We start from the raw sequence: 27,221 nt of genomic DNA on the forward strand, positions 1-27,221 counted from the left end.
CAGGCAACTGGGCATTTGAGTTCAAACCCTCTGCTGCAGCTGAACTGGGTGAGTAATGTATAAGCAGAAACACAGCGAGGTGTGTTTTTTGTGTTGAAATGCCTGACTCAGGGGTGCAGTGCAATTCACAACACTAGAAGCCGATGTTAATTAGACACCTAGTAATGGTGTTCACAAAATCCCAAATCCTGAGAGAAGAGGACAGTAGCTAGAAAATAATGAGAAGAACACTTGGAGACTGAGGAGCAGCTCCTATCCACAGAGGTGTGTTTATTGATGCATAGGGTAACTTTGCAGCATAGATGCCTGTGTCAGGCCAGCCCTTTCCTCCCTGGGGAAAGGTAGTCTAGCAGCTCAGGTGTTTAATGTTTAGTTGTAGGAAATTTTGGTTCATATTCACAGCATGTGTACCTGATTTGTAAGTGACCTTAAAGAGCTTTGCCCCTATTCTCTAGAACAAAACTAGTCAAGTTTGACTCCTGCAGGTCTTGAAGAGGTAACTTTAACAAGAGTGTAACGGACATGGATACAGCCAGTTTATCAAAACACCAAAGAGTTTCCAAAGGCTGAATATGCTGTGCCTGCAAATTCTATGCAAACTCAATGTAAAACAAGAATAAATGGGGTTTTTCCCTCCTTTATTCCTTTAGCAAGAGTACTTTTACAAGGCAAATCCCAACTCAATTTTATCAAGAAAAACGCAAGGCCATTAAGTGATATGCAGAAAATTACTCTTTCCAAAGTGAATGAATGAACATAATTGAGTCATAATCCCAGACTGCATTTTACAGTGGGGCTGGGTTAGCTGGATTCAATAATTCCTAGACGGGATTATTTCCAGATAGAGACAATAACACTATCTAGGGTCTGAAGTTAGACATGACTAGATCCTTGCAGACCCACTCAAATAATATCCATGAGCCTGTTGAAAGTTTAATTTGAGAAAAGTGTGTTATTGGCATACACAGAAGCTTTTGAACCAGCAGACAGTCTATGGATTTTTTATTTATTCCCTATTTCAAAATTGTTATCATGCCTGTTTGTATTAAATGCTCCTGTAATAGTTCATAATGCTTCATAATAGGGCTAAGTTGAAGTACTTATAAATTGTTAATGAATAATGTTAACTGACCAAAGTTAATAAAGATTCATTAAAATTCATAAAATGATTCATGTATATTTCATTTTAAACATAAAATGAGATACTTTCCCAAACATGGATGTTTCCTGAAACTTAAAATTAGGAATTTTCAGAAGCATTAATTAGTGGAAAGCTGAAGGAAAAGGTTATGATGAATGTAGAATTTGAGCTATTTTGAATAACTCTTCTGTATAAGTTCATAAATTATTCAGTACAAACCACTTATGTAATATTTCTTAAAGGTAAAAGAAGTGTCCTTTCAGGCTTGGTTGCCCTTTCCTTAAAGCAAAATAACTATTCTACTTTACTGGAGCCAAGTAACAGAAATAAATTGATTTTTTCCCCCAGGGCGGGCATCTGTTACTTCCTAAAGTAAAGAAATACTCAAGGAACATATGATTGTAAGGGTTTGGCAGGGTACTGTTTAGAAGAGATATATATGAGACTGAAGCCGGAAACAGGAAAGTATTGCATTCAGCCAATAGACTGCCAGTATATCTTTATTTAAAATTAAGCGAGCTTTTGAGTAAATCACTGGCTGAATGAAACTGGAGTTAAGAGCAATTTGGCTTCTGAACACAGAAGCAAGTCCGGCCTTATTAGCTGGGTAACAACATTTCCTTGGTCTTAATTCTATGTAGTTGGTCAGCATAGATGGGTCTTAGTCAGATGTTCAGTTTCATTAAATGAAAGCCTTGAGGGTGGGGGGTAAAGGTTACTCACATGAATAAAACTTTCAGAACTGCACATATCAGATTCAGAAAGGCCACTAAAATAGCATGCAAAAGCCAGTGAAAACTAGATATCTGGCTCAGTATTTGAAGTCCACAATTAATTTAAAAAGTCACTAACAGTAACAAAATGAGGATTTATCTTCCTTGAAAACTGAATATGATTAGAATTCAGAAGTGCTAATTAAAACATCGTGCATTTTGTATAGGCTAGAGCCTTCCTGGCTTAGATTATTTCCAAGTACTCTTCATTTTCAAACACTAGGAATAAGGATAAGGAGAATGTCATAGTCATGTTGCTCAGAGAACTTCAGAGACTGGAATTCATAGCAGGACTTTACTGGACTGGTTGCTTTTGAAAAAAAGTGTCTTTTAAAAAAAATTTTTCTCTGGATCTGTCAAGCCAGGTCAGGAGAAACACAGTTTCTGCTCTCATTCATTTGTACTCTTCGTGGTAAGGGTTATGACATTTGCAGTTTCTGCCCTTTTTTGATGCATTGCTACTTGCCTTTGAATGAAGGAGAGAGGAGTCAAAGAACTGCTACTTACTTTGCTTTTTCTCCTCTGTGCATCTTGGTGGAAAAATTATTTTGAAGGGGAAAGAGAGATGCTAAACTTCTGTATTCGTTTGCCAGGCTACTGATGAATGATTATCAGGGAAAAAAAGCTAAAACTTCAAAGGAATTAAGATGCCATTTCCAAGCAGGTATCAGTGAGGTAGTCCATACTGCTTTTCTGTACCCATCTTGCTACTTGGAAGTATCTGGTCTCTTTAATAATGCAAGTAATCCTGTGTTTTCAAACCAAGGCATATTGCAAACAACCTCTGAATGTTACTTCTGGGAGGGTCCCTCCCAAAACGTGCCTTTTTTTTCCTGTATAGGATGGGCTGAATCATGACTTGTGCACTTGTTTTTATGCAATATTGACTGTTTGAATAGTATCTTCACTCTGCCGAGCTGCAAGGGAAGGAGTTTGGCAGGCACTCTAATGGTTTACATCAGGCTGAGTGTCCTCAAGAGAATGGGTGTGCTAAAATAAGAGGGGTCAAGATTTTTTGGCAGCTGAGAGCAAAGCTGTCAGTCAAGGGAAGCTTCAATATACATGTCAGGCAAAGGTTTCAGTTAACAGAATAATACTATGTTTTTTAAAAACACTTTTAATCAGCAGATTTTAAAGGTACTTAACGACTCTTTTTTACTGAAGGCACAGAGATGAGAGCTGAAGCCAATGAAAGGATGCAGAAACAAAGCCAGAATTAGAGCATAAGCCCCTCACAACTCAGCTTTGACTGTATCTCCTAAACATACCACCTAACTTTGTCTCAGGGTAACCTTGAAGAAGTGTGAAACAATAGACTGGAAGGTTTTCCTGACTTTCTGTGCTGAATCAACTGCAGCCCGTAATGACTTCACATTGTTTTCTTGTGAGTGGTTTGGGGATCTCCTTCCCCAGAGTCACAGTAAATGTTTCCTATTTTCTTTCCTTGGACCACAAATCTGCTTTCTTTTTCAGCCCCTGGCTGAGTTTTGGCTTTTTGTTTGATTATTGCTTTCTTATATGTATATTATTTGTATTTTTATTAAGATTTCATTCACCTTGTCGATTTACCATTATTAAAAAGGGGGTTTTGTATTTGACCTACCACTAAGACAGTTGCCCTCATTTGAAGATTGAATGACTTGGCAATGGATTTGCTGTGAGATATTTGGACAGATAATTTAACACTTTCAAGTGCTATGACATTTGGCATGGTGAGCAAGACTGGGCCTAAGGGGATGTTTGGGCTGTAGAGTCCAGTCTAACTGCAGTAGCAAGAATCCTCCAATGACATCAGCTGTCAGGGACATCAGCAATGAAGAGAATGACATAAGAGATTTTATCTGACCTATCCAGGTAGTTTTTGCATTTTCTGTATTTCTACTAATATTCATTCCAGTACAGCAGAGTAAACCTTGATGAGTTTTGTGAATCTCAGCTTTGCACAGCATGATACAGTGGGTGTAAGGCTTACCTTTTGAGTTAGGAAACTTTCCAGTTAAGGGCGTAGTTTTGTGTAAATTATCACCTCCCATTCAGATTTATCATAAGAGAAACTCGCTATACTGCTACAAAGGCATCCCCAAAAGCTGTTTTCCTAAAGCAAAATGACAGGGCCAGCGTGAGAAGGCTCTTGCACATCTAAGCAAATGTCTAAGCATTCAGGTTTCATTCTGTTTGAAACAAGCAGATAATTTCTAAGATTTTGAATTTACTGGCTAAGACCCACCCCTTATCTGACTGCTTTGAAGAGAGGCCCCTAGCTACTGAAGGCTTAAATTATGATAAGGCTTATCACTAAAAAAATTATTTTCTTTAACTGGTTGCTGATCAGCATTCAGAACCACATTCTGGTGATTGCTCCAGGCTCCTGTACTTGTAGGAGTGGGAGAGAGTGAGCAGTAAGGCAAAATTTCTAACTTGTGATTTCTGAAGTCATAATTCTGTGCATCCACTCAAATAGTCTTCTCATATTACAAGTAAAGAGCTTGTATCTGCAGCACATCAAACCTCTCCAGGTAGTTGTATCAATATATGGAACATCGTACTATTTAATGGGAACATGAAGAGTTGACAGTGGAGAATGAGGAAAATCATGCATTTTTTTCCTATGAAAATTGTAGGGGAATCAATGGATCTGTTTGATTTCGCATTATTTTTGATGATAGGAAGGAATTGGTATATTTTGTAAAGATTTTGGAAATAAAGCTTCTGTGATTGAGATGATTAAGAGACATATGTTTGTAGGTGAGAAAGAGATGTAATTTCTTGTTAACTAGTGAGACACCCTGACATATGACAGAAGTAGAGGCTTGGTTTAGCTTAGGTACAGAACAAGGTGTGAGAAAATAAGGTGAGTTGTAAAGTGTGCAGAGGCCAGGAGAAAAGCAATGAGCTGTGGAGAAAAGGTCCTTGAATTCCATCAACCCAAAGGATCGCAGTGTGAGGAAAATGCTGAAGAGGATCTTACAGGTTTCTTTGGCTAGGAAGTTGTGTACAACAGTGTACAAATCCTGTGTGGAGCAGATAATCTGTAACTATACACACTTCACAAAAAAAGAGATTATCCACCAGTACCTCCTGCTTTCAGTATTGAGTTGTGGGGAAAAGTAAGTTTAACCCATTGGAAGGTTTCAGGAAGGGGAGTGAGAAAAAAATGACCAAAATTATGGTCTTAGATGTAATGAACTGGCCTGTTATTGTATAAGGAAATACACCGTGAAAGAAATAGTAGTGGAGCCAACTAAGACACAGGGAAGGATAGTTCATGGCTCAAAGAATTTAAATGTGATACATTTTGCTGAGTAGTAAGAGATGCATAATGTAAACTTTACTGTCGTCCCTCATGTCCTGAGTGAGCGTATATGCTAGTAGTATTAGCCGATATGTAAGTTTTCCTACAAGAAGAAGCTATTAATACTGATATATTACTACTTTTGAAATTATGTTCCTTCAGATACCACTGAGATTTGGATTAGCTTTCTGCTTTACAGTTTGTTGTGAGAATACCTTTAAAAAAAATATCTTCCAGAAAGAATGTCTTCTATACATTCCTCTCTTGGCACACCTACACTTTGTTAGCATTTGGGTTATTTTTTGTGTATGACAATATGAGACTGAGCACTACTATTCGTTGTACAGGAAAACAGGAAAAGGTTGATTTTTCTCTTAATATTGCCACATTTCCAACAAACTGAAAACTTTTGAGTCATGTCTGTGATCCCTTATGTGTTTCACCCTTAGATCTTTTTCAAAGTGTTTTCCATTGTGTTCAGTTTTATATGGTACTTAAAACTGCAAAGTTATCAACAGTCCCATAAAATACCATTTTTTTCCTCTGAATGATGTAGATATCTCTTTTGATCTGAATTCTTAATTTTTAGTCATTTTTAATGTGTCTTCTCTTGCACTAGTTTTTATACATTCCTTCAATTTTGTGTCAGTACAAAAATAATGGTTTAAATGTATATGTACACCATTTAGCTGAAATTAGCTGAAAAAAGTAGGGCTGAGCAGAATAAGTGCCTTTCTAGCTGCACTATAAGTAATTTCTTTCTTTTGTTAAAAAATATCATTGTCTTTTTTTCCATTTTCTAATTTGCTCCAATATTTTTCCTTACCACACTAAAATAATTCTTTGTAGAGAAGTTTTATAGTTTCTAAAAAAAGACCTTCAAGTGAATCTATGTCATCTTTGTCCTGCCATTCACTAGTTTGCTATTTTGGTTTCACTTGGGATAGCGTGGTCCAAGATGATACCCTTTAAGTCAGAGACACAAAACATTCCTCTGCCAAATAATACATTTATAAATGTTATGTAGTATTCATCCCACATGAGTGCTTTCAGCATCCAGTTGACAGTTGGAATCATGCTTAATCTTTTGATCCTTCTTAAACCTTTGAATGATATTAGACATCCACTGTTCCTCTTGTGCTTCCTCTGTCTGCAGTGAGCTATCCGTGAGATTTGCCAAAGGCTTTCCTGCTTCCCCTGCTACTTACTTCGTAATGATGGGATATTCATCTAGATCTGCTGTCTTGTCATCTTTTATTACATCTAGTTGCCAGACTTTATACCATCTTGTAATCATAAAATCTTAGTGCATTTTACTCTTTTTCCTGAGAAAACTCTGCCTCAGTCTCCAGTGTGTTATCTTCCTTAATTTTCTTTTTCAGCACTAAGGCAAAGCCACATTTAAAATCACAGCAATATGCATGCTTTGTTTTTCTCATTAATTCCTGACTCAGTTTACCCCAAACCCTCATCTCAAGATTAAGAGTATTTGAAAATTGGGTAGTTACATTGCTTAAGTGAGAGGGTTTATTTATTTGTTTACGTTTTAGAAAAAAATGTGTGTTCAGTTGGAGCGCTGCTATTGAAAAGATGACATCTTATTGAAAAAATCCAAGGAAACCTCAGTGCTAGAAAATCTCATCTTATAGGGAAGGTACTGTAAAATATTTTAGAAAGAAGATTCTATCTCAGAAGGAAGGAGGTAAAGGTGAATGCTGCATGAGTGAACATGTGGACTGAGAATCAGATTTATCATTAAAACATTCATATAACGGACCTGCCTTTCTGCAGGACTGGGAGAACAAGTCCATCTTGCCTCCTGTGGGAAGGCTGATTCTTTGTATTGACTCTAAATGCCAAGCAAAAAAAAGAAAAGCTGCCAGCATCACAGCCATTACAGCATAACAGCTTTTCCTTACCATTTGGAGGACTGCAGATACCTGGCAGATACCAGGAAATTTTTGACAGGTGGTTATTCACCTTGAAGTTGATGAAGGTCAAAACGCTGAAGATGAGCACTTTCCAGTTGACCCTCATATGAAGATGCAGATATTAAATCAGAAAGTATTAGCATAGGCAAAATCATGCCAAGTCATGTGCAACTTAAGGCAGAAGTTTTCTAGTGTATCCCTAAATTTTTTCATTGTCAAGTAATCAAATACATGTGTTCCTGATCCCAATACAAACTTGCCATCCTAAAACAGGATTGGCATTTACAGGTAGGTGTCCATCACTGATGGCTACAACTGAAAATCAATATTAAAAATATGTATATATGTATGTGTGTATATATATATGTAAAACTTTCAGTTCCCTTTAACACCTTGAATTGACTTTGAACTATGAAGCTAATAGTTTTCATTATATTATAATGTAAAGGAGAAACAAAGATAAATGCTGTTTAGTAGAATTTAGCACTGCTAATGAAATTTTACATTTCCAAACACCAAACAAGTTGTTTGTTTTTTTTTTTAAACCTGTCCCTCCTCCTTTTTTTTTGTCATTGACCAGGAAAAACTTTTTTGCACGATAGGAATATTGTGTGCCTGACTGGAGTGGATGAATCCAAGGCAAAAATTTAAATCTCTACAAAACTTTTATGTCCACACTACACATGCAGAAACATGCCTGAATGCATTGGTGCAGGAAGTAAAACATTTTCATTCTGATCAGAACTTTTCAAAATATCTTTATGTCCTTTCTGGATGCTTAGCTTCACTGTTTTAAATGCTGTTTTTGTTTTCTTGAAGTTCTTCTTCACCCTTAGGTCTTATTAAAAAAAAAAAAAAAAAAAAAAAGAAAAGGAAGAAAATGTTTAGACTGATAAGGCACTAGCAAATGTAGTTTTAAATTATGTTAGGCAATTCTGGGAAATAAGAGATGACACATGAACTTTTTAATGGGCCAGCTCTGTAATTAAAGTGAGTTCAGATGTTACCTGTAATCTCCTAAGAAGCTGCTGCAGTCCCTGGCAGAATTCAATAATAGTGAATTTCTTACCTGCAAACCCACCTTTTCTAGTGTAGATGGAAACCAATAGGAAAAAGAATCAGGAAGCAATGCAAATGTCTTCAGGTTCTATTGATATATTTAATTTTTTTTACCTTGGGAAGGAATGATTGCTGTTTCCTTTTTACATATAATATTTATTATATAAAGGCCCTTGAAAGTCTTTTTCTCAATTTCTTTGGAAGTTTTCTTGCCATACATCTTGCAAATATGTATGTCTGGTTTTATGATGAACATCCAATCTGCTCTTTGTCAATCATTTACCATGTACCATCCCTTTTTATTAAGTCCTCTTGATTAAACTATCTTCTTTTGTCTTACCTTTGCTTATATGAATGTCTGAATCTCTGTAATTAAAGTTTCTCTAAGCTGCTGGTTAAACCCTTTCCAATCACAAAAATTAAGATATACTTAAATTCAGGAGGTGGCTTAGCTGCATACAGTCTGCTGCTGCTGAAGTATCCAGCTTTCTATTGATTCCTCTGCCCGTATAGCTGGAGTCTGACTGAGAAAAGTTCAGATATATCTCCTGAATCCTCAGAGTCATGCTAAAATGCCACAAAGCCACTACATTCAAAAAGGCCTGAGGCATCTAGAACAGGAACTGAATGTCAAATGCCAACATGGTGATTAAGCAAGCAGACTCTGGCAGGCTGCCATGTAGCTTTTCTAGCTATATGACTCCTTATTTGATGGGAAACTCCAGTAGTTACCTGACTTGTTTCACTGAAGACCAATGTGTTCAAGAAACTCTGATGAGTGTGCTCTGAACATACCTTATGTGCCAGGAACCGGTCTCAAACCGCCACCACAGTGGAAGGTTTTAGGTTGCTTTCCATTTTTTTTTTAAGGCTCCCAGTCACCACAAAGACACCACTCAATTTAGTACATGAAGTGGGCCGCCCAGCAAAAGTCCAGAGCTGACATCTTCCTTCTCATCCTCGTCCCTGCCCAAGCCCACAGCCTCAGCTTTCAGAGAGTGTTGTCTTCTGTGGCTAGTACTAAAGTGTGGAAAAGGAGAGGGAACCTCCCCTGTCTTTCTGGTGAAGTGTCATTGTTCAGGAAGGAATACCAGATCTGGGAGGTCAGGAGGAGAGAGCGGAAGGGAAAGCATGGCCATCCACCAGAAGTTAGGAAATCCACTTCAGAGGAGGAAGTCTGGACTCCTCTCCACATCCACACCCACTTGTTCATCTGGTACAGAAAGTTCACAACAAGAGAGAAATCTTGGATGCATCTCCCAGACAAGGACTCTATTTAATGTGCTAGAGCTGTGTGCTCTCCCTGGGTCTTTCTTCTCTTGGGTCAGTGTATAGTGGCAAGTTGCAGGAGGAGGAGAGGAATACCTCCACTCTCCTCAAACCAGTAACTGGTGCTGCTGCTGGTTTGAGGTAAGGTTTTCCTGCCAGCTACTAGACAATTAAAAAATAAATAAAATTAAGAAGTGGGAAGAGTCTGTCTTCTCTGCATACGTTTTAAAACGCTGCACTTTAAAAGAGCGAAAAGGAAAGCTATCTTCATTTCTTTCAAATAATAGCTGTTGTCTTAAAAGGCAGGTTCTGACATTTTGGTTGTATGGTTGAGGGCAGTCAGGCTCTGGAAAGACACGATAGTTCAGGCTGCAGATTCTATTCTTAGTATTCAGCATGCCATATTTTTAAAATCAGTCTACAGTCTATATGGTACTTAGGAAACAGTAAAACCATTTGCATTTTTTGTGTCCTATGCCTGGCTTTTCCTAGTGACAACTACAGGCCAAGAATGCATGTTAGGAATGCTAGTCTTATAGATGCAAACCTGCAATAAAGAGCCCGTGTACCTTACTGTGGCTTCAAGACTTCATTTGGGCCAGGAATCTGGCCTTGTGGCCAAAATCTTATGCTTTTAAGTCCTTTTTGAATTTAGTCTCAAGGATTTTTTCCAGAGGCAAAAGTGAGCCTGAGGTGGAGGAGGGGTCTGAACACCTGCTTTTCTTATGGGTTGTACACCTGTTGAATTTAATGACACCATCATTTTTTTCTGAAATAATTTCCATTGTGGTCTTCAAGTGAGGCATTATATTACATGAGTCTATTCATCAATGAGAACTGAATGATTTTTATGAAACAAAATGCTTTGTGCTGGCCATAATTATACAGAGAATCTAGAAATAAGACTAAAATATGTCCATTATTTGCAGCCATTCTCATTTAACAGTGTCATTAAGAAACTGACTAAAACAAAAATCCAACTAAAGATCCTTGATTTTTCTTGAAGAAGTTGTGCCAGTTTGTCCCTTTTGTCTCAATACATATTCCTCTAGGGATTTTATAAGCACTGTTTTTAACTTCTTTTTCACCCATCTTATCTTGTACAACAGTGAATTTTATAGACAGCAACATAAAAAATATCCCAAGGACCTTTCTAAAGATGTTGAACAAAACTTACTTGCCCTGTAATGTAGCTGCTGTTTTTATGAAACCATATATTTTTGTCAAATAACCAATTGCTTTGCTCTAAATATATTCAGTAGTATAGAGTTTTCAGTTGTCAAAGTGTTTCCAAAGGCCTTTAGTACAATTAGATTGATTCTGAATCTTGTGTATGTAACAATAATTGTAATGGTGCTATTATTAGAAGGTTCTTTGGGACTGGTATCTTGGAGGTGATTTCAAAATAGAAACTGTTTATCACTACTATATCATCACATTTTTATGTGAAGTACAAACTAAAAGACAAGACTTGAAGTTTGCTCATAACGCGCTTACTTTATTACTGGAGAAGAGGAGATTATGATTCAAGGAATTCATCTTACTGTCTGCAGGTGACATTTCTAATGGTTCTGCTATTGATTCCGGTTTGACATAAGCTTTTCTTTTTGTTGCCAGTACAATACTGGTTTTGTGCTACTCTGTACTTGGTCACTGCACACTTGCACAAGAGAGGAAGGTCAAAACAGGTGAAGTTCTGCAGAGTTACATTGACATGGGGACATGCATCAAGAGGACAAAAGACTGTGACAAGGTGATAGTACTTCTGTTTCCAGGACTGTATACAGGCTCTCGTTGTTTAGTTAGGCATTTGTAGAGTCATTCTTTTATCTGACCTTCTCATGGCAATTCAGGGACAAGTGGAAATGCAGTCGTTTTAGTTCCAGCTGAACAAAACAAGTTCAAGGTCTTTGGAGCTCCTAACATTTGTGTTTAAGCACTTTTTAGAAGTTAAAGGAGTGATCCTGAACTACAAGAGACAAGACCTTCATAGGAGAGGCCTGAAACTCAGAAGTGATGGAAAACAGAAAAAAAAAACCAAAAAACAAAGAGCGTAAGAATAGAGGTAAAATACTCTCATATGAAAATGTTTGCTGCAAAATTTTTTTGCTACTAAAGAACCACAAAGAATATTTAGGAGGGAGTAACTTTTCCCATTTGAAGTAACTTATTAATAAAACAGAGAAAACTTGAGATCAGATCACTTACTGAGCTGTTTCATAAGATCATTATTCTTATCTATTAGAAAGAAATCCATAAACGTATTGACAAAAATTATTTGTCAATATAATTTTTCAGTAACTGTTTAGGAAGCCAGGAAAAGAAGTGGGCAGGTTAGAAGCAGCTTGGAATTCAGCACTGGAAAAAGATGGTCCCTCATCTTGATTGACCCTGCAAATGGCTGTTCTTTGAGAAAGATTAAAGTTGTGGGTTAAACCATTTAATCTTTCTCTTGTGTTTAACGCAGAGAGAGATGAAAACAACTGTGCTAAAACAGAACATGTTTGCGATAACAATGCTTTACAAGATTAATGTAGATCTCTTTACAAGATGCTTGTTGGTATTGAAATTTGAACCTCCAAAACCTGATTTTTTTTCACAGAAGTTTCTGAGTTGTGGCTGAAATGAATCCCCAGAATGTTCACCTCAGCCCTGTAAAACGTCTCAGCGCCTTCTGGGAACTGGGGGTTGCATGCCATGCCTGGCACCGTGACAGTCAGTCTCACTAGACAGAGGTGCACTGTGGCCTCCCTTTTCAAGATACCACAACGCTTCTTGAGGTGTTTGATTGTTTGATGTTTGGTTTATGTTTATGCTTCTTCAGCTGTTCATGGCAAGAAAGGCAAGGGACTATATTTTCTTATGACTAGCAAAGAAAGGCTAGGGTTTTTTTGGGGGAATGCAGTCCCTCGAATCAATGATAAAGGAAAGGGGCAACCTTAAACATAGGTGAAGGAGGTTGGAAGATGGTAGCTCTAAACAGATGTATGGGGGAGTGCAGGAACCTAAAATGAGGATCCTGTCCCAAAGAGGGTGGTTCTTAGAAAAAGAGGAGTACTGAGAGAGAATCTGTCTTACCCATAGCTCCCTCAGTTCCCTGAGCCACAAGTGTTGGTGGCACAGTCTGTGCAAGTGTCTGAGGAAATATTATGTTCCCCTCTCTGTTCTAGAGGAAGATCCTAGACATGTGCTTTAACCAATTTTGGAAGCATGACACTGAGCTGGATGGACCTTTCATCTGATAGCACAGTCTGTGCTGTTCATGCTGCTCTCTTTCCTGTATTTCTCCATGAATACCATCTTATTTATTGCCCTAAAGCCTCATTCTCCTCTCCTGCTCACCTTGCTCATCCTTGCTCTCCAAAGCTCACTTATCTCTGACAGCCCCCCTCAAGTTCCCTACTGTGACTTCTTACCTCACCCCTCCTCCTGCCTGGTGCCCCCTCTGCTGTCATTGCATAAATCAGTTCTCTGCATACCTCCATAGAGGCTGGGGATGCACACAAATATAACTGCTAAGTTCCCTTTTCTCACAGTGAGTGGAGCTTACTGGAGTCTCAGATCACTTTGCGAGATCCCATGCACAATGAAATCAATGATAACAGGAATCACATGTTTAAGTCTATGGATACCTGTTTCTATTTATGTTAATGATTTCTGCACAAGCTGCTGTAAAGTGTATATCTATCCACTGAGTTCCATTTTCAAGCAAAGAACACGCTTTAATTCAGATAAATTGCAAATAGTTGCCTTTGTCTTGCCCCCCACTGTATGTGGGAATTCTCAAACCTCCCAGTGTAAAAAACTCTTGCCCTACTTATCCATGAACTCTGTTCTGCAGTCCAAAGCAAAACACACAAAGGAAAACCAAGACAAACATCCCTCAGAACGATGATTTCCCCCAGTCGGTTTCCTGCATGGTGTTTTGCTCTGTCACTGGGTCCTGATCAGCAGAAATCTTTGCTGTGTATAAAAGTTACTGTGAAGCTAATTTAAGGCACAGCTAGGGCCTCATTTAAATGAAACAAAAAACAAGTGAAGCACAGAACACAGTAATCCAAGTAGCTTTTTTTTTTTTTTATTGTGACACAGACATATAAAAATATTTTACTGTAACTGTCTGGGACATTCTGATGAAACATCTCTCTCCCTGGAAAACAGGGAAATCATCTTTCCTGAAGTCCATGTTAGCCTGGTGTTAGTGCAATCTGCTTTATGAATGAGCAATACTCAAGGCTGTGAGCTGGGTCAAATACAGTAGCAACATGAACTTTGCTTTCCAATATCAGTATACAAACAAATAGGCTTATTTTGGATTATGGATCTTTTTTTTTTATTCATTTGGATTTTCTTCTGCTCTGAAGACTTTCATTTTGTCCTAAAGCATTAAGGAGAAAAACTCAAAACATTTTTTGAAATCTTGAAACATTTCTCTAAGGAAAAAATGACCTAATGTATTGTATCTTGTCCATAGCCATGTGGAATACAAAAATTGAGTTTCTGGGATCTATTTAGCCCTAATGATCAAAAAATATAGAAAGACTTTTACCTAGGTCTATGTGATACTATACAAGGGCTTAGATTCATATTTCCTTATTAATGGATCTTTCTATCTGGCAACATTTATTGATTCCTTACTAGACTGCAGTATTGTAGAGTGTAAGTTGACTACTATAACATATAAAATATTCTCTGACATTACTAGCAATCATCTTTAATTTGTATATAAACTACAGATTTTCTTTGATTTCCACTTTGTTAATTTATCTGTAAGAATCAAAAATTGAAGCTTGTTATAGGTTTCAGATTTATGGAAAACCTCACCCTACACCTACTAATCCCACCAGCATTTAGTTTATAGGTACTTCATTTTTGAAGCCCAAGTACTGAGAAATTTAAAGCAGCATGGCATGCAACAAGTTTGTTGCTTTGTTCATGGTATGAAATATGAGTCTGAAAGGATGCTAACTGATAAGAACAATGCAGTACATTAATTCAGTATTTCAAATTGGCATGTTGGTTACATGTACACATTTTTTCATCTTTGATGGCACACATCTATTTGTTCATAGAGAACACACAACACACCATGAAATCTCAGCATCTTTTTGATAATTTTCTATTAATGCTTACCTGGATAGGTATTCTCTAGACAGTTTTTCAGGACCTTTGGCTTTTGCCAAAGATGGTGATTGCATTGTTAGCCCTCTGAGTAGGATAGTGCATACTTATGTTGTGAGTGTGCTGACCCCCTGAAGTCGAAGTGAGAACGCCCACCTGTGATGCATAATGGTCTGCACATGGAATATCGTCATAGAGTCGAGGCTTAGAAAGGTTTAATGTGTTGACTGTGTGAATGGATATGATCCATTGGAACCTGACATTATTTCTGACGGTAGGGGATCAGCCTCTAGTTCAGGTTCTGCAGTGAAAAAGTGTCATGGATGCAGTGATGCACTTCACTTGTAAGAGAGAAGCAACAATACGCTTTACTGAAATAAATCAGTGAGCTAAAGTTCAAGGGTAAATGCAACAATGGTTTAACAAGATTCGATGACAAGGTACACTAGATTATTTACTGCATAGAGGACAGAGTCAGGCAAACTGTCAGGGAGACCCTCCTGTTCAGTCATGAGGTTCAGAAAGGACCCCCTTGCTTTCTAAATTGCTTCTCAGAGAGGAGTCCAAGTGCACCTGGATCAAATCCTAGTCCCACCCTTGGTCAATGGTTTATCTCTTAAGGATTGTATGTGTACAATCAATCCTTTATATCACTTTGCTAAGATTTCAAAATTTAGTATGCTATTAATCACTTACTAAGAATCTGTTGTGACAAGGAATCTCTCAACCTTGAGAGGTGTCTCCGCTCAAGGATCTCCCCTACTCTGCCGCACAGCCTGCTGCCATACAGGAGAGCTCAACAGGCCCTGGGCTGTCCTCTATTCATAAAGTAAGATGGTTGACTTATAGTCATATTTGCATACCAGCAAGAATCTGTGTCGCTGTTCCATTCTTTGGCTACCATGCTGCCATCCATCCCCCAAAGTCCAGAGTAAGGTGGACACAGCCATCACAACCCTACTGGTGGTTATGGCTTAGGCAAGGGGGAAACAGGGGTGCAGGGAGCACACCACCACAATGAGTTATCACTAAAGTAACTGAGGTGACTCATGCAACTGTGACTACCCTCCTGGTAATACAGTTTGTTACTAAACTTCAGCTGAAGACCAAAGCCAGGGCAATATAAACATGGAAAAGAAAAGCAAAGCAAATGACCAGCTTCTTCAAAGCTTGCAGACCTTTACAGGAAGATGCAAGCAGTTGAGACAGGCTGGCAGGTGACAGTGTGGCCACTGTCACTTAGACTGTGGCTATGTCTGCATACACTATTGGTTTCATAGCTGGGGTTTTTTTTGTGGGTTTTTTGTTTGTTTGTTTTGTTTAGCACAGCAAACTGCCTAAATTGCTGTGACTCATACTTGAGGTCAGAATGCAGCATATTGCAATGTGATGTCATTTAGTGCTCTACCATGAGATCCTCTGGTCACTCAATGCACAGCTCTGTCAAACTAGGGTGTTCCTGTATAGCCCCTACAAGGGCTGTGCTGCTTCCATGCTGAGTCAGCACTTGGGCCAGTGCTGCTTCCCAAGCCTTTTGACCCAGCAGTTTGTTGTTGCATTTATGCAGACATTAACACTGCCAAAGGATGACTTTATTCAAAATGGGCATCTGTGCGTTAAGGCTCCATAGTCCAGTGAAAAACACAACTCTGAATAGTAAAAAATGAAACTTTAATTGTTACTGTTTCTCTCCCTTTTCAAGTGTGTATTTTCTGAAAACAGTAACTGATTTGGCTTTGTAATTCTGAAGACAATAATTCTCAGAAGTATAAAAATTCTGTAAAATGTTAGTAATGTGTCAGCTCAGCTATGGAGATCTTTATCTGTACATGTAGCAAATATTGACCTCAAGAGAATAAAACTCAACAATCATCCATAAATAAATTGATCTGACAGCAAGTTCACATAGTGCTGCAGGCAACATCTCGGAACAGGTTTGCCTGTACTGAAATCTGAAGGTTTGGAAGAACGCAGTGTGAAAACAACACCTACAGTTTCTTTGGGTTGGAAATGTCAGCATATCACAGATAAGACAAGCACTCAGTACTTTCTGTGTTGGACTATGGAGGAGAGTTAAAGACAGAATAGCATGCAGGGGCTGAAGTGTGGTATGAATCTTTCTTCACATTCCTAGAGAAAGGTCATGGTGTTATCCATATGAGCAATTATTTTTGTTGAAACTTAAATCTCTATTTGCATTAAATAAAATACAGACTCTTGACTTTGGCTTTCTTTAATGCAAGATAGTATACAATAAATAATTGCTAGTTCTATATTACAGACTATTAATATAATGATATATTAAAAATTGGTTGAAGTTATTAACAAAGTTTGTGTATCAGGATAAGCATCTCTGACTGTATGTCTGTGGGACAGAAACTTACTCTTGTAATAAAAAGAGCATCATTGGCACTTAGGAAATATGTGCTTCAGTCCTGATCCTGCCTCAGACTTCCTGTATTATCTTTGACAACTCAGTTTTTGTTTTTAACTGTAAAATCAGAATGAGACCATTTCCTCCAAAACATTCTTCAGTTTATAAAGTCTTTCAGTGAGGGATGCTTGCATATGTGTTCCTGCCCTGCACTGACCTTGTGTAAATGAAGGTCCTAAGACATACAGTAGCAAAGGTAAGCACTGTAGAAGTGCAGAGGGTGCCATTTGGTACAGACCTGCATCAGAAAATGCTGTTTTGACAAAACTAACGATTTTTTTGAACTCAGTTAAGATGTTCATCACATTTCCACATGGGATTTTTCCCATTTAGGGAATAAGTCCTTCAAAGAATGTTCTCATAAGACATTTAACGTAACATACTTTCAAGAAGAAATACTTAAGATTTACATTTGGGGAGAAATTTTGAATGAATGTTTTTCTTCTGAATCCAGGAACAAAAATACCAAAATATCACAATATCAGTAAACTGAAGAAAACTAACATTTGCAAGCTGAAAATACTCCTCCAAATGCTATTGAAATTAATGAGTCTTAACACTATTAATATTCATGCCATTTTTTAAGAAATTAAAAAAAAATTTATGACTTACTGATATTTTGAATCAAGAGACAGAGTAGAAAACATTATGGGCTTAAAAGCAACCCATGTAACTATGTCTAACCTTCTAGAGAAAATAAAAAGCCTTCTAACAGTCTGTGTTTTAATTTGTAGTGGGAAAACTCTTAAAATCATTAGCTGATGTATTATTTGTGGAAAACTTTCCCACTGAAATATTTGATTTCACTGAAAGTTTTGCTAAGATTTCATTTGTTCTTTAAAATATTAATTCTAAAATGTTTTCAGTATTTTGACTTCATTATCTTTTATTTGCATTTACTCTAATGCTGATGCTTTTGCATTAATTTTCAGTTTTCTCCAGTGTGCATGCTTTGTAGTAGCCACTTGAAAATCTAGAGCTATTACAAAAACAAAAGACAAGTCTGAACTGGGATTCTTATAGCATAATTATCTTTATAATGCAGAGTTTTGCCTGCTCTAACAATGCATTTTCACTGTGACTTATGCACAGTAGTTGCTGTTGAAGTCCTATGAAGGGAAATTAAGTTTTTAAGGATATCTGCTGTGGTAAAATGTTAGTGAATCACAGGTAATCCAAAGATAATAATGTGTCCCGTTTCCTTTTTATTACCTCACCTTTAGGATTATTCTTTTATCTGCAGTAATACCTATTTGGTTTGCCTAGTTCTACATGAACAGTTTTGAGACTCTTTTAGCTTTAAAACTGGCACTGAAATTTTATTTGCTTTACTTTTGGAAAATAAAATTTTAAAACGCAGGGATTGGAAAGACATGAATGTCATGCATATTATTCCTTCTTCTAACAAGCAATAACGAGAAAGTAATAATTTGAGTGCTCTTTCTGAACCTTAACAGCTCTAAATCTGTTAAATTCAGACAAAGGAGAAGAATGTGTTGTTTAATACAGTCTTCAGGCTGGAGAATATGTTTCCAAAGGACAATATTTTTCAAAAGATTTTTCCTTTGGGGTAGATAATCACTGGCAGTGAGTAAAGAACTGGAGAAAGTCAGAGTCCTGAGGAATATTTCAGAGTGTTTTGGAAATGTTATGAGCTGTTGATAGCTTTTGCCAGGAAAACAGGGAAGGACAGGGAACTGTGACAAAAAAGGTTGCTGAAAAACAACAGGCAAATCATTAACCCTCATGTTAGCTCATGCCCAGGCAAAGAGAAAAGCATTTGGCACTCTGGGGTAGGGGTTTTTTTTGTTGAGTGGCTGGTTGGTTTTGGTGTTTATTTTGAGTGGTGGTGGTCATATACCTTTTTTTAAGATCAAAATTTGGATTAAGAAAATAGGACCTGTTAAAACTTTCACTGCTTTTTCTATAAAATGCATCCTTTTATTCCACCTCCCACAAACTCCCCTAGTTACAAGGTTTCAAGTATATAGGATCTAAGTGAGACTCTTCTTTCCTCATTTGAAGGAAACAGCTTTATGGGATTTTATTTGTTTGCCTTTGTTTCTGATAATCTAAAGGAAATTCAGGGATGACTCTTACATTTAAATCTGAAAGTGGCAGTAATCACAACAGTGATTTCCTGCAGAAGAAACCCCTGTAGCTTAAATACAGTTCCTGTGAGTTGTGTCACCTGCAATTATCTGTCTTTCTCTTCTGAAATAATGACCATAAGAACATTCCTTAAAAGACTTCATCAGTAAGGAGCTAAAGTTATAGATGTTCAGTGGAAATTCAACGTAGGGAGAAACTCCAATATTTAAGACTTCCTATAAAGGAAAATATTTAAGTCAAACGTGTAAGTGGCCATTGTGTTTCTATATCATGAAAACCAAAGTCCTTGCACAGTGAGAATGCTAGTTTACAATTCTGATGTGAAATTTCCCATTAAGAAGCTAGATGAAAATGACTCCTGAATGGATAGAATTCCTTTTCATGTAATATTATGCTGGTATAAATGTGTTAACAGTGAAATGTGTTTTCCATATTCAACTCTGCTGTGAAAACAGATTCCAAAGCAGCAAACATATCAGTGCTTACCTGGTGCACACAGAAGTACTCTCCTTGGATACAATGGGATTATTCATGTGAACGATATTTAATGATGTAGGGGAGGTTGTGCAACCTGGACAAAGTGTGGAACTGGCAGAGAGCAAGATCTTCTCATACATCTCAATTCTATGGAGCAAAAGAGCAGCACTAAGGATTTCCAAACATTCATAGAAAATAATAAATGTGAAGAGTTAAATTAAATTCCACTGAGTCAACAGCAACTTTATGTATTTCAGTGGAAACAGAACTTTGACACGGGACTTTTCTGATACATTTTAGCATAAAATCTAAAAATAATCCATTGTCTGGTGGTTGGTACTTTTGGTTGGTTTTTTTTTCCTTTTTCTTTTTGGAGGTGCTTCTGCATCTCTCCAATGAAGCACAATGATTGTAAATGAAAATGTCCTATTATTTGGCTGCTCTTGTAGAAATATTTTTTCTTCTTGTATACCTCTCAAAATATTTTCTTTTCTATGTAGTGATACTTGCTTTACATAACTGCCATCTTTTCCTCTTCCCTCTTACAGTACTGTATGTTACACTGCACTTTCATTCACAGGATGAATTTCCTGCAACAGTTTCCTTTTTAACCTGTGAAACCTATATCAGCAAATATGAACAAAAGAAAAGAAACAAAAAGAGAGGCCCTGATGAGAAACAGACCAATAAGGATTATTGCAACACTGTTGAGAAAGAGCTATTTCTGCCTTTGTTTTTCCTCTAGCTGACATGTTAGAGGAAACACAGTTGCACTTTCTGTAGCTGATCTATCAGAGACAAAAGCAGCAGAAATGCAGTTTTAGTGGGAGGTGTCTATGCATACTTCAGATGCTATTTCTCAGAAATCTTTTGCCAACGCTCGCAAAACCTCAGTCCAACTGACTGCAAGTAAGTCAGGTGTTTTACAGAGCATCCTTTTATATTGCTCTACCCTTTTCTGTCCTCCTTACACTGACTTTGCACTCCCTTCCTCCCTACCTGAATGTAATCTCACCACTGGTTTCAAAACACAGGATTTCTTCCGCCACCCCCTGAGGAGGTGAGTTGTGGGATAACACAGCTCTGTAAGAAAAGGAGAATGTGGAAGCTAAGCCATTTGCTGCATTTTCTCACTGACTAATAATAGAGTTTTCAGGCTTTGCCTTGCCAAATGTCACAAGATCAGGAATCTGGAAAAAACAGAACTGGGGAGGAGACTTAAAAATATCACTTAAAGAAATAGGTGCTGATTTCCTTTTATTTCTCTTCCTTCTAAGCCCTGATGAATCTTGCAAATCTAGGGATCAGACTTACAAGCATTTTGAAGAGAAAGACATAGAAAAAGGGAATTTATTTTCTTTCTCATTCAACAAAAATTAAGATTTCTGGAGATTTTTCTGAGATTGAGGGTTTTAAGAAAAATGTAAAATATCAAGCTACATGGGACAAAATTCTAATAGCACTGGGAATAATGATATTGCAGCCTAATTCCATTAATTTAAGATGGGTTTTGTTGTTGAGTTTTTTTCCTTTAAAATATGATAATTGGAAATTATTTTTCTGAGTCATCCTTTTCTTCTGCTCTGTGGCATGGTATAATATGCCTCTTTGGCAGATAATGTAGCAACTGACTTCACTTTCACCTTTGCAAGCAGTTTTAGTTTTTCCCTACTTTCTTACTTTGTTTTCCCTTTTAAGACAGCTTGTTTCTTGTACAAACAAGTTTCCAACAGATTGGCACACTTTCTTCTGATGAAAGAGGGATGTGAATATTGGGACTGGGGAAGGAAGAAAGGCAGGGCACCCTTTGGGGCTCCACTCTGATAGATGGCAGGTTGCTGAGCAAAGGTGCACATTCTGTAATAAGGCACAAGACATAAATCACAAGCTTGTGATTTGTCCCACATAACTATATGTGACATTAACAAAACAGGACGTGACCAAGCATGTAGGTGCCAGCCCACTCATTGAACTGATTAAATAAATAAACTATTACTTTTTAGGTTATTCAATAAAGAGTAGAAAACAAGTCCTCCTGGTAGTAATGTCAGTGGATTAACTCAAAGGCTGGCACACTACCTTGCAGTAGTAGAAGAAATACTTTTTATAGTTCACTGCTTAAAATTGGTCAGTAACCTAGAAAATGTGGCCTGATGCTTCAAAGATTTGTGCTTGTGAATAACCACAGTGCCATGAGCAGAGCTGTTGTAAGTGATGCAGTAGATTGCTGTCAGAGTTTCATTGGATTTTCAAGCTTAGGGGCTTAGTAGTTTTTGTAAGATCACATGATTCAGTTTTCAATGTTTGTTTGTAACATTTCTATTCCAGCTGAGCATTTATTCCTTTCCTCTGTTTCTCAGTTCCTGAGAGACCATATCCACAGTTCTTCACGGCTGTAATGCATCCTTAATGCTGCTGAGGGGAACTCTGGCCCTGAATAATTGTAATTTCCATGTGGTTGTCACTTTCCTGTCCCTGGCACTGAGAGGCTTTCAATGTTTTGACACCTTTCCTGTGCTTTCTCCAGCTTGAAGTTCCCTTGTCTGTCTCTTGCATGGTGCATTTTAATTCCAGGGTGTGTAACTGCTAATGCATTATTGCAGTGGGCAGTAAAGCTCTGCGAAAACAAATTGGGTAGAACTGGGAAAGAGTTTGAAAAACAGAACTGATTTGTTTAGTGTGTGTGTTCTGGCCCTCCCATCTTAAAAAGATGCAGAGGAAGGCAAGAAAATGATTAAAGTATGAACATCTTCCCTACATAGAATTTTTTAATTTTGAAAAAGGTATTTTATGTGGCAAAGCTTTCTAACATACACACATAGCATAAAGTTGTTGTTCTATGCTACAGTCAGAAATGAGACTTTGTGAAATAATAAAAGCAGTACTTTAAAGGGGAAAAAAGTGTTTTCATGCATTCAAATGATGACTCTTAATCTGTCAGGAGATCAAAATTATAAATTTGTTCAAAAGGTATTAAGCAAATTAATGAGTAATAGCTGCATAAAATACAATGGCCCAGAAGTAACTTCCTGCTCAGGAAGTCTCTAAACTACTGATTGCTGTCACCTGCCACAGGAAAGGTCATACTATACATACCTTGTTCCTCAACAAGCATCATCTGCTGCCCACTGTTAGAAAAAGGCACTGATCTGGTGTCACAGCACTATCAAAACTAGCCAGCTGCAGCAAGGCTTTCACCATCCCATACCAGGTTAACTTCAATAAGTAGTTCCTGCATCTTGCTCTGGTGCGGTCACTAATCCCCCACAAGGTTTCAACAGTTCATCTACTGTCAGTGCTGCTTCTTCATCCTCTTCAGGCCAGTCCACCCTGCTTCTTGCCTCTGCTGTGTCCAGATTCTCTCTTCATCCAGGCTCCTTTCCCAGCCAGCCTCTCCTCATCCAGGCCCCTTTCTTTTCCCTAGGCCTCTCCTCATCTTTCCTACATCTGGGGTGCACACGCTTGCTCTCCTACCTCTGCTTCTTCTAGGTCTCTCTTCATACAGTTCTTCTCTTCTATCCCCCTTAGAGCCATTTAACTACACAGCAGGAACCAGCCACAGCTGCACCTTATCCACATCAGCCAACCCACCGCCCCTGAAGCCAGCCCACAGCTCTATATTATCAATGTTAATTAACCTGCCTTCATTCCTCTATAATTCCTCTACAATCTGGAACAATGAAAATATGCCTATTGCTTTTGTTTAAGATTGAAGATTGATGTCAAAGAGTTTTTAAATAGCATAGAAGTGGCAATGCAGCTACAAATGTATTAATATGAAGAAGTATGAAGAAATTTTTACAATGCTAAAATGAAACCTAAGCAGGAGCAATGGATTAGATGGGAAACTCAAGTGAAATTCTGAAGAAAAAGTTTATTTAGATTAGGAACACTCTTTTCCTAGAGCTACTAGAAACAAAAATTGCTTGAAAATGTACACTCTTCGAGAGGGAATCATGAACTGACATCTGCATGGTTGAAGTTAAATGCCACAGGGGTTTACGTAAGTGGGTGCTGGCTCTATCACAACACACACATCTGGTCTGTAGCTAAATGGTTCAGAAAGTATGGGTCAAGTATGCGCTGAATTGTGTGTGATGCGATTTCACAAAATTGATGACAGATTTCTTTACATCAAACAAATCTGTTCTTGGTAACACATAAACTTGAAGCAAGTTAGCCTCGGGGATTTTTCATTGGTTTACTGAGAAAAGATCTGGGTCCAATACCTCAGATTTAAAAGACATTTCCAGGAAAGGTTTGTTTCTGTTTTAGAACTCTTGGTTCAGTTAAATAAACAGTATTTACTTCAGAAGCCTCTCAGAAGTCTCAAAAAGTTTTTAATGCAAAGCAGTTCCACAAAGGGCAACATTATTTATCAGAACATTGTGCCTTAAAACCTTGCCTGTCTTGGGCAATGCCATTATCTCTGTTTCTCCCTGGAAAGCAGAATCACAGGGAGGCTGAAGGGCAAAGAGATCAAGTAGAAGAAACCATCAGATGAGGGGTCAGAGGGAGAGAGACAGAGATGGTTCAGACTTGTGAGAGGCAGCTACATATCCTCATTTTGTCTCACATGGAAAATACAGGTATTTATACAATCACAAGATCTTTCCCCAAGTTTTGCCAATGCAGTTAAGAAAATAAAAAATAACTTATACACTTTTTCTTCTTTTACCACACAGTCTGTTTTCAACAAGGTGGATATTTATGGGCATGTGAATGATTCCATAAGCAGTGATTTAGAGACTAGATTGGAGCGTATTTGAAATATTACTTTATGATTTTTTTATCTATTTGCTTAATTCTTCTTTCTAGTGATATTTATTTTAAGTGTGTGAAGCAGGTGATGTATAATTTCTATTGTCTTCTAATATTTGGGTCATCTATACAGGACACATTTGAAGCTCTTTCCATTAGTATTACATCAAATAGAAGATGCTATTTTTAGAAATATATACTTTTTTGACAGAAGATTACTTGAATTTTTAATGCTACTTGCGATTCTTAAAGACTGGGTAGGTTAAAGACTAACTTGTTAAACCAAACAGCATCTGGAAGTTCCAAAGAAAACATGAATCCTAAAACACAAGTATGACATAAATGTAATAGCACAATTACTCGGTTAATAGGTCATACTTTCTAACCAGTGATGTGTGTTGTGATTAATAAAATACCCTTGCATAAACTAGACAGGACAGAGATTTAAGACTGAATTTTAAGAATGATAGGCATTTAAACAGAAAATACCCCAGAATGCTGTGATGCATAATGGATGTAAATTAAGGTAACTGTGAAGGATTTCAAACTTAAAAAAAAAAAAAAAATCAAAAAGAAGTGTATCCAGAAAACAGCTCCTGGCAGCACTTCTGGGTTTTACAGGTTTTTTAAAGGGTCTCTCAATTTTTACTTCATGCAACTTCATTCTAACTCAGTGAAATTGCAGATAGCTTTGCCCTAAATTTGCCTTTTATAACTAAGAGGTGATTACTATATATATTAAATTTACTGGGAAAGAAACTTCCCAAATGTTACTTAAGATAGAGGCATATCTTAGGAAATTTCCCAAGTCTGTATGTGCATACATGCCTCTTCTTTTTCCTTATTCTCTACATGCGAGCATGAGATATACTTGCCTTACGCTGACTGCTTTTCAGACTGTGGAGTTGAGACAGCAGCTAGAAATCCTGTACAGGATGGAGAAATGTCATAACCTTTGTGGTCTCTTTGCTAAAGTCACACAGAAAAGTCCGCACTGGCAGGAAAAGTATAAATTGGAGTATAGCTTGTTAGCCTGGAAAAAAGGGCTATAACCTGTTAGTGAAGTGGCATGAGCCACTGACTGAAAGGACCATGTGTAAACCAAAACTCTAAGTGTCCCTTATTAGATAGTCAGTTCTGATATTTTACAAAACCAGCTACAAACAGAAGAGCAGTAGCTACTTATTGTTGAAGTCAGATTGAGACATCTGAGAAACTAGAAAATATCCTGAGAAGGAGATACAGGAGATACCTGGTTTCCCACAACATTCTGGCTTGGCTGTTTAATTCTGATTTGCCATCTTCAGGATAGTGCTGGGTTAGAAGCGGGGAGTAGATGCATATCTCATTCCTTAGATCTTTTTATAATATTTAAATCTTTATAAACATTCAACATTTTTGGCACTTCAATTCCCACATTTTAGTACTCTGTGAATCCTTTCTTGGTTTTGAAAAGAACTGAAATCCAGAAATCACCAGACTAACTTGATCACCTTCTACAATAAAATAACATTTTCTGTCAACATGAGGAAAGCAGTGGATATTGTCTGGGCTTCAGCAAAAAGTCAGACACTGTTTCCCAAACGGTCTGCTGGGCAAACCAGTATGATGCAGATTGTATGGGTGATCTGCAAAATGGTTAGGAAACTGGCTCACAGGTTGCACCCAGAGGGTGATAATCAATGAATTTTACTCAGGCTGGCAGCCAGTCACAAGTGGGATCTCCCAGAAACCAGTACTGGGCCCCGCAGTGTTCAACAGATTCATAAATCATCTGGATGATGGGATTGAAAGCACCCTCACCAAGTTTGCTGATGACACAAAATGGGCAGTGAGGTGAACATGTCAGAAAGGAGAGCCATCTTACAGAGAGACCTGAACAGGCTGGAAGATTGGGCTGGCAAGAACAGTATGAAATTTAACAAAGACAAATGCAAAGTCCTGCACAACCAAAGAGCCCAGTACTAGGCTAGGACCTCTGTGGCTGGGGAGAAGCCTGACTGAAAGGGACCTGGGGGTCCTGGTGGACAGCAAGTTGAACATGAGTCAGCAGTGCACCGCTGCAGCAACAACAGCAAATTGGATCCTGGGCTGCATCCACAGGGGCATTACTATGAGAAAGAGAGATGTGATCACCCAATCTACTCAGCGCTTGTCAGGCTGTTTCCCCACAATTCAAGAAAGATGCAGACAGATGGGAGAGGGTCCAAAAAAGGGCCACAAAGATGATCAAAGGGCTGGAGAATAAGTGTTTTAGCAAAAGATAGCATTTTACATCAGCTCAACTAATCTTTAACTATATCATTTAATACCAAAAAGTTCAATTTCTTGGTGAATTGAAGTTGAAAAAAAAAATGTTTTGGGGTATGAGTGCTACATTTTCAGCTATTTCTGCACACACACACCCTATTTCTATGTCTTTTCCAATTAATGAGTTTGAAATATGTCTGTTGAGAGCAGTAGTAATAAAATAACTCTGAGATATGGGGCTGATACTCATGATTTTAAATTTATCATGTTATGAGTTTCCATGCCATTGTATCTATCCAGCAGTAAACAGTGTTCATCTGAGCAACCCAGCTGACATAATGAAATATAATTATTCTTTTCAATTTTCATTTTAAATGTAATTGTATTTTTAAATTACTATGCAATTTAATAAAATCATGGAATATAATTGCTTTCTTCTAACTTCTATACGTTACAGAATATTATCATTTTCTAAACTGCTATGAATCCTTCGGTCTTTAAACTTATGATAATTTGAACGACTATCTAGTTACTGTTCATTCGGAGTCTTCTTGCTAATTCATTGACTGTTCTGAGCATAACATATGGCCTTTAAATTTGG

Source organism: Falco cherrug, chromosome 1 (assembly GCF_023634085.1).
Source record: "Falco cherrug isolate bFalChe1 chromosome 1, bFalChe1.pri, whole genome shotgun sequence".
NCBI lineage: Eukaryota > Metazoa > Chordata > Aves > Falconiformes > Falconidae > Falco > Falco cherrug.